Source organism: Megascapheus bottae, chromosome 27 (genome assembly GCF_031878675.1).
Source record: "Megascapheus bottae isolate mThoBot1 chromosome 27, mThoBot2.hap1, whole genome shotgun sequence".
Classification (NCBI taxonomy): domain Eukaryota; kingdom Metazoa; phylum Chordata; class Mammalia; order Rodentia; family Geomyidae; genus Megascapheus; species Megascapheus bottae.
The window spans coordinates 2,186,687-2,194,379 of record NC_143535.1 but is presented as its reverse complement, the minus strand read 5'-3'; the positions used below and the strand labels follow the sequence as shown (position 1 = coordinate 2,194,379).

Sequence of the window (7,693 nt, the reverse complement as noted above, 5' to 3'; positions counted from 1 at the left end):
GTTTAAGCATACTAGCACACTCAAAAGAGCATGAAATCATTCATGTTGGCAATGAAGGCTGTGGTTTTACTTAGTAGTTTTGTGTTTGGAACCATACATCTTTTTCTCAATAGTACGGAATTTACAAAATGAGAAAACTTGGATCCTGCCGTAGTGAGAAGAAACTGACTTGCCTGCATGGTAGACCTCTGCCTTGCCTCCTGCAGCTGAGCTCCTGGCCCTGTGTGTTATTTCCATGAGCATTATAAATATCTCTGGCCTGTTGTCTCATTCTATATAAGGGGAACCTGATTTAGGAAATAAAAAAATGAACCAGTTCAAAAACTGCACATTAAAAGAATTATTTCTTCCATGCTCCCAGGCTGGCAACATGGCCTAGCAGTAGAGTGCCTGCCTCGCATGCACAAAGCCCTGGGTTTGATTTCTCAGTACCGCATATACAGAAAAGGCAGAAAGCGGTGCTGTGGCTTGAGAAAGCCCAAGGACAGTGCATAGACCCTGAGGTCAAGCCCAGGACTGGCAAAAAAAAAAAAAATCTGCCAATGGGTGCTGGTAGTTCACATGTGTAATCTAGCTACTCAGAAGGCTGAAATCTGAGGATTACATTTCAAAGCCAGCCCAGGCACTGCAGTCTGTGAGACTTTTCTCTCCAATTAACCACCAGAAAACCAGAAGTGGCACTGTGGCTCAAGTGGTAGAGCATTAGCCTTGAGCTGAAGAGCTCACGGACAGCACCCAGACCCCGAGTTCAAGCCCCACAACTGACAAAAAAAAAATATTTGGGCCCAGAGTTTGGCCTAGCAGTAGAGTGCTTGCCTAGCATGCATGGAGACATAGGTTCTATTCCTCGGCACCACATATATAGAAAAAAGCCAGAAGTGGTGCTATGGCTCAAGTGGTAGAGCTCTAGCCTTGAGAAAACCCAAGGACACTGTTCAGGCCCTGAGCCCAAGTCCAGGACTGGCAAAAAATATATATTTTCTACCTTATATTTAAATTAAGCAAATATCCTGCTCTCTCCACTCAGTTTATATCAACAAAAATATCATTCTGTCAGGAGCAATGGCTGCTCTGATATGATATGTGAGTAAAAATTAAGTTCTTTTACAACCTAATCCTCACTATTAAAGACCCTTCTAAGCCAATTCTATGAAGCACAATAGCCAGGGCCCACTTACTGAACGCTTACCGCAGGCTGTGAGTATGTTCTGTCATTTTACATACTGACATAGAGACACACGGTAAATGTTAGAATCCAAACTCTGGCTCCTATTGACAATGGCCTCCCTGGTGGCTTTTGAAACATTCTAACACTCAGCGGGCACTTGCCACCACCATCACTAAGAAAATCAAGAACTCCTTCCACACGTTTGTCTGCATCTCCTGTTCGCCATCATACTTGGAGCTGCAGGCAGTATGCTCCATTGCCATGTGTTGCCTGGTTCTGCTACAACATGCTTTACCAAAACTCTGATTTCACGATTGCTGTGGTTTGCTTTCTCAATGTGTGTAAAGATAAAAGAAGGAACACTGCATACCCGTTATTAAGCAACTCTAACTGCTTGAAACCCAGGTGATGCTGGGCTCGGCACACCTATGGCCTCTCCATGAAGACATCCTGCACATATAGCCTTCCAAGAGGCTCTAGGGAAGCTACCTATAGCTCAATGCTTCACCCACTTGACCTAAAATGCCATCATTCCATAATAATAAGAATGACTAAAAATGTTGGCAAGTTATTTGCATAGAACTAGACTACATGCATAATCTCGAGTTGTTTTTACTCTCTCTTTTTATATCAGTCCTGAGCCTTGAACTCACGGCCTGAGCACTGTCCTTGGGCTTTCTCAAGGCCACAGCACCACTTCTAGCTTTTTTCTATATATATGTGGTACCGAGGAATCGAACCCAGGTCTGCATGCATGCTAGGCAAGCACTCTACCACTAGGCCAAGCTTCCAGCCCTTGAGTTGTTTTAATCTCTGATTCTCTGCCATAAGATTCTACCTGGATATATTGTCTTTCCATAAATCCAAAAGTAATGGAGCCAGACCACCACAGACTGAAATTCTGAAACTATAAACCAAGATCAATACTTCCTCTTCCTAGTTTATTTTCCAAGGTATCTGTCACTGTGATGGAAACCTAATTAGAATACCAGGCTATGCATGTGCTGCTGAACTGGAGATCATAGAAACCACTGGATATTTGCATGTGTAAATTTATTGACATCTAATACATAGGCTAGGAACAAACCTTTGACTTGTTTATGGAATTATAATTTTTTTACAATCCCTGAAGAAAAGGGGCAACTCCCTTAGCTGGTGTGGAGGGTTTGGAATGTCAGCATGAATGATGGCCAGTTGTGAAATATCTTTCCCAGAAAATACCAACACCCATTTTAACTGTGAGGATTCACCAGCACAGATCAATGTGACAAACTACTCGGAAAGGGAAATCATCCGAGAGAATCATTCGAGGATTATTGAGCAGGTCAGGAGAATGAGAAGGGCCTATTTGTCAAAGCTCCAGTTGATTATTCTTAAGAAACGTTACCATTAATCACCTCCTCCATTTTTACTCCTTGAGTTTGGAATGAAGGAATGAGAAGGCAAAGAAAACTCAGAGCATTGGGTGTCCACATGGAGAAGAAAGTTAATGAGGAATAAGATTCTATCACCTAACTTTTCTTTTAAAAAAAAAGTATGTATATTTGAATAAAGCTGTAATAAACATGGTTATATAGGTCTTGCTTGTTTACTGATGTGATTTCCATAGTAGTTGTACTAGTTTGCATTTCCACCAACAGTATATAGAGATTCCTTTCTTTCCACGTCCTTGTCAGTATTGGTTGTTGTTGTTTTACTTAACAGATGCCATTCTGACTATAGTGAGGTAGAAGCTTGGTGTGGTTTTGATTTTTACTTCCTTCATGACTAAGGATCCTGAATATTGATTCATGAATTCATTAGCCACCGTGTTTCCTCTGAGTAGTACCTGTACAACTCATTTGCCCATTTATTAACTGGATTATTTGTTCATTTGCTATTTTGTATTTTGAACTCCTTGTATATTCTAGATATTAATTCTTTGTTTAGTAGCTAGCAAAGGTTCTCTCTCATTCTGTAGGTTGTTTCCTGATTCTCACAATTATTTCTCTTGATGTACAGAAACTTTTATGGTTGAGGGGGCGTGGGAGTGTTTTTGTTCTATTTTGTTTTGTTTTGCCAGTCCTGGGGCTAGAACTCTGGACCTGAGCACTGTCCCTGGGTATCCTCAAGGATAGCATATTACCATCTGAACCACAGCACCACTTCTGGCTTTTTCTCTATCTGTGGTATTGAGGAATAGAATCTTGGATGCTAGGCAAGCACTCTAGTACTTGGCCATGCTCCCAGCCCCAACCTTTTAGTTTTATTAAATCACATTTCTTATACAGAAACATTTTAATTTGACCAAATCCCATTTGTCAATTATTGTTTGTTTGGTAGGTAACTGAGGTTTTGTTCAGGACATAGTTACCCATGCCTATAACTGCCCTATTTTCCCTATAGGAATGATAAGAATTTGAGGAAACTCATCTTTTTTTTCCCACAGTGTATACAAACATTACTTACTACCACATGCACAATTTGTATGCATTACTTTTAAAGAGCTTTTAAAATACTCAGTTTGCAGAGTTATTGCGCAGAATTAAATATGGAAATGCACAATGCCCAGCAGATGCCAAAGAAGTCATCTGTCTGAAAACAGTTGTCCAGATTCTTATCAAAGCACCAATGGATATGTTTTCAGAGTTGTATTTTCCTAGCCAGGACCAAAGGCTGAGCAGAGAGGGCTCAGGCACTTTCCAAACATTTCAGCACACAGGTGCCTTCTCACAAATAGCCACAACATGCCAATTACCTCCCAAAGCTTTTGAGCCTGAAGAAGGAAAGGAAAGCCAGCCCATTAGATGGGCCTCTGTTACAAGTTAGGCCTAGAACACAGCAAGTAGTTCTGATGCTTCTGGGAGCTATTGGTCCCAGAAACCCAGGGACTTGTGTGGAGCCTGCTGCCTTCTGCATTGCCTACCGTACAGCTCCCTAAATCCACAATGGACGTTCCAGGAGAGCTCAGGAAGGATCTGATCTCAACAACCGTGCCCACCATACAGTCAGTAGTCAAATCAACCTTGGCCAAAAACAAGGTAAAATAAGGTGCAAGGGTTGGGAGTGGAAGAGTGTTACCCTAGTGGTAGCGTACTGGCCTAGCATGCATGAAGCCCTGGGTTCTATTCCTCTGTACCACATACGCAGACAAAAATGGAAGTGGTGCTGAGGCTCAAGTGGTAGAACTCTAGCCTTGAGAAAGTGCAAGAACAGTGCTCAGGCCCTGAGCTCAAGCCCCAGGACTGGAAAGAAAATGCACAAGATTCTAAAAAGTTTCAGGCTGTATTTAAAGGTTAGGATAATAGGATATTAGTTACTAGGCAGTTCTAGAAATGGATTTCCCTTCTCCACCTGGAGGTTATTATTACCTTCCTCTTGGTGCTCATCTGGTTCCCTGGGGGAAAACATATGAAAATATCACCAGCTTTCTCCTGTGATTTTCTTTCACATTAATACATGGGAAGTGCGGAACAGCCTCACAAAAAGTATTTCTAATCATTAATGAATTTCTCTCACTATGAATTTCAGTGACTATGCATCACCTAGGTGAATCTTGCCTCGTGTGAACTGTTATTTATTTACTAAAGAGCTTAAATTCACTTCCCTTTCCTCTAAATAAAGTATAAATGTAATCTTCATTTCACCTTCACAAATGAGTTTGATGTGCTTGCTAGTTTTTCTAATTCTCTCTCCTCAAGCAATAGTTTGACCATATTTCTCCCAAGTGTGTGTGTGTGTGTGTGTGTGTGTGTGTGTGTGTGTGTGTGTGTGTGTGTGTGTGTGTGTGTGTAGTATGTCTGTGGGAGTGGTATATGTATGTGTATTGTATGTATTTAACAGTTCTACTTCATATACACAGGTCTAGGCTGTCCTGCTTAATCTAACTTTACTTATGAACTTTATAAGAATAATGCAACTTAACTTGAGAAAGAAAGAAGACCTTAAAAAAGATTTATTCCATTGACAAGTATGCCTACATCTATATATCAGTTTATTGTTCTATGCTGGAGACTGAACCCAGAGCCTCACACATACTAGATAAGCATTCTACCTCTGAGTGACCCCCAAGCCCCTCCTCTATATGCCATTTTAAGGGGTCACATGAGTTTCTAGAATGCTGTGCTGGACACAACAAGAAAAGCACCATGCTGTTAGCATGCCATAGAACCAGGAAGTTGGGTGAGTACCCTGGCCACAAACTCGCCATCTGATCCCCCTCACTCAAGGTGATGCAATCACCTTTCTTCCTCTACCTCATTCCTTTACTGAGTCACCAGTGGAATCACATCTTACCCAGAACACTCTTCCTACTCCAGGAAGGAAGCTATGGCACCTCTCTTCATTTCTAAGTGGTAGAACCTTCACAGGCACAGAGGAGGAACTAGAACTATCAAAAACAGCAATTCAAAGGGCTGACAGGCTAAATCTGGCATTCAGGTGGGAAAAGACATCAAGGGACTGTAACAGCCAGACACAATTGGGTCCTGGCAAGTAAACATTGTTTAATGTGATGACTGTGTATTAAACCTGAAGTCAGCATTTAGCCTCTCTCGGTAAGCGGTGGGATGCCGCTAAGTGCTTGCTGGGGCTCCTGCACGTGTATATTTTCCTGCCCCAACACATACTTAAGGCAGAGGTTGGGTTGTGGTGAGGCCCCCTTTTATGCCTATTTACTTGGGTCAAGTTTATGATGGCAATGTGGAAAAGCCTTTCCTTAGCTGACCCTATCTGAATAAAAATAATCCTTGTGCTGATTCTCCATGTATAATTCTTCTTGGTGTTAACAGAAAGAGGGGTTGTAGAGGGGCTAGAATTGTCCAAAAGGTGTATAATAAGCAACAGAGGCCATTCCTCTGCTTGCAAGACTTTCCAGCAGACACCTGAAGAGTCACGTGCAGAAAGGGATTAACCTAGTAGGCCTAAACCATCATTCTTAGATCATGTCCCAATGACAGAGCAAGCCTTTGGTTGACATCTGGCAACCTAGATTTCAGAATGTTTCTGTCATCAAGTAACTGATGAGAATGACTGTGCCTGAACAGTTCCTGTAGACATTGTGGTGGATGCTGGACCCTGGCTTTCCTCCTGGGGTCCTGGGACGTGAGCATGTGCCCAGCAAGGAGGAGAGGGGGCATGATACTAGTTGGGCACTGAGCCTCCAAAGAACTTTACTGGGTGCAACAGTTCCAATGTGTTGCTTGTGACAGTCCATGGCTGAGGAGGCGGTGGACTGGACACCGGGAACTGGTAGAGAAATCTGGCCCTATGCTACTTTCACTATTGCTTATATTTCCTGGTAACCAAAAGTAAGTAGCCACATTTTAGATAACTTTCTTCCTAACCCCCAAAATACAGAAAAGCACAAAGAAAAACAGTTATGCCAATCAGGTAGAACTCTTTCAGCCTCAGTCCAAGCTTATATAATGTCTTCTCATTTTTTAAGTACTTATTTTGGAAAGAAAAAATTTTGTTTCAAAGAAAAATAAAACAACGATAATATATTGGGAAGGACTCAACTTACAGAAAAAAATTTCATTAAAAAATTGGGAATTACAATTCAATAGAGGTAAGTCCTAAAATTTAACTTTGACCAGAAGACCTAGAGATGAGAGAGACAGAAAGTTTGATGTAATAACCATGTTTCCATTTTAAAATATACCTTTTAAGTAAGTATTCAAATGCAGCAAATATAATATAGTAAAGATGCAGCCCAGAAAACTGAAGAAAGCCTGTCTGTATGTCTATTCACCTTGATCCTTTGTTAATAGAAGGTTAGGCCTCTCTACACCCCTTAGTTATACTCAGTGTTGGTCAGCAAAATCTTTGCTAGAGTTTATTCTCCACTTGTATATACACAGGCCTTTCCAACAGGCAGAAGAAAAATAATGATGTTTCTGTGGTTATTAAACTTTGTGGTTCACCAAAAAAGAGACACATAAATTTCAAGTACCTAAAAAAAGAGATATTGTACGTATGTGGAGATTTATTCTTTTTTCCAGTGGTTTACATATTTGGGATTAAGTGGTCAAAATCAAATTCAGCTGAAATGTGCTTTTGAATAGTATTGAGGTTATCAAGACCTGAAGCCTCAAAGCAAAGAATGATTGCAATCTCTGTCTTTCAACCAATATATCCATTTCCCTGGATATTCTGGATGCCACCCTCCTTAGTTCTCCAAATTGCCACAGTGTTCATGGTGTGCTGAAAACTATTCTTCCAAAGATACACCCACAATCTGATCCCCGAAACCTGTATTTGTTACCTTACTTAGGAAAGAGAGTTCGTGGCTACAATTAAATTTAGAACCTCTCACGAATAGGCATGCTCTATTATCCATGGGAACACTAATCCAACTTGAAGTGTCCTCACTGGAGAAAGGTAAAAGACCTGAGAGACGGGCCAAGTTGTTTACTACTAAGACAGAGCATCACAATGGAGTAACCATGAACAAGGCAAGTGCTTCCATCTCAGCACACGGATAACTTTTTCCCTTCTGAAGTCCTGGCCACCATTTCCTTTGTTGGATTAACTTTATCCCCAGTG

At 41.2% G+C, this 7,693-nt stretch overlaps 1 long non-coding RNA gene across 2 annotated transcripts in view; it reads right to left on the bottom strand.

Annotated features, from left to right (window-relative positions):
* LOC150045408 (uncharacterized) overlaps positions 1–7,693 on the bottom strand; it is a 262,795-nt gene that overhangs the window by 202,720 nt on the left and 52,382 nt on the right. The window lies entirely within an intron of this gene.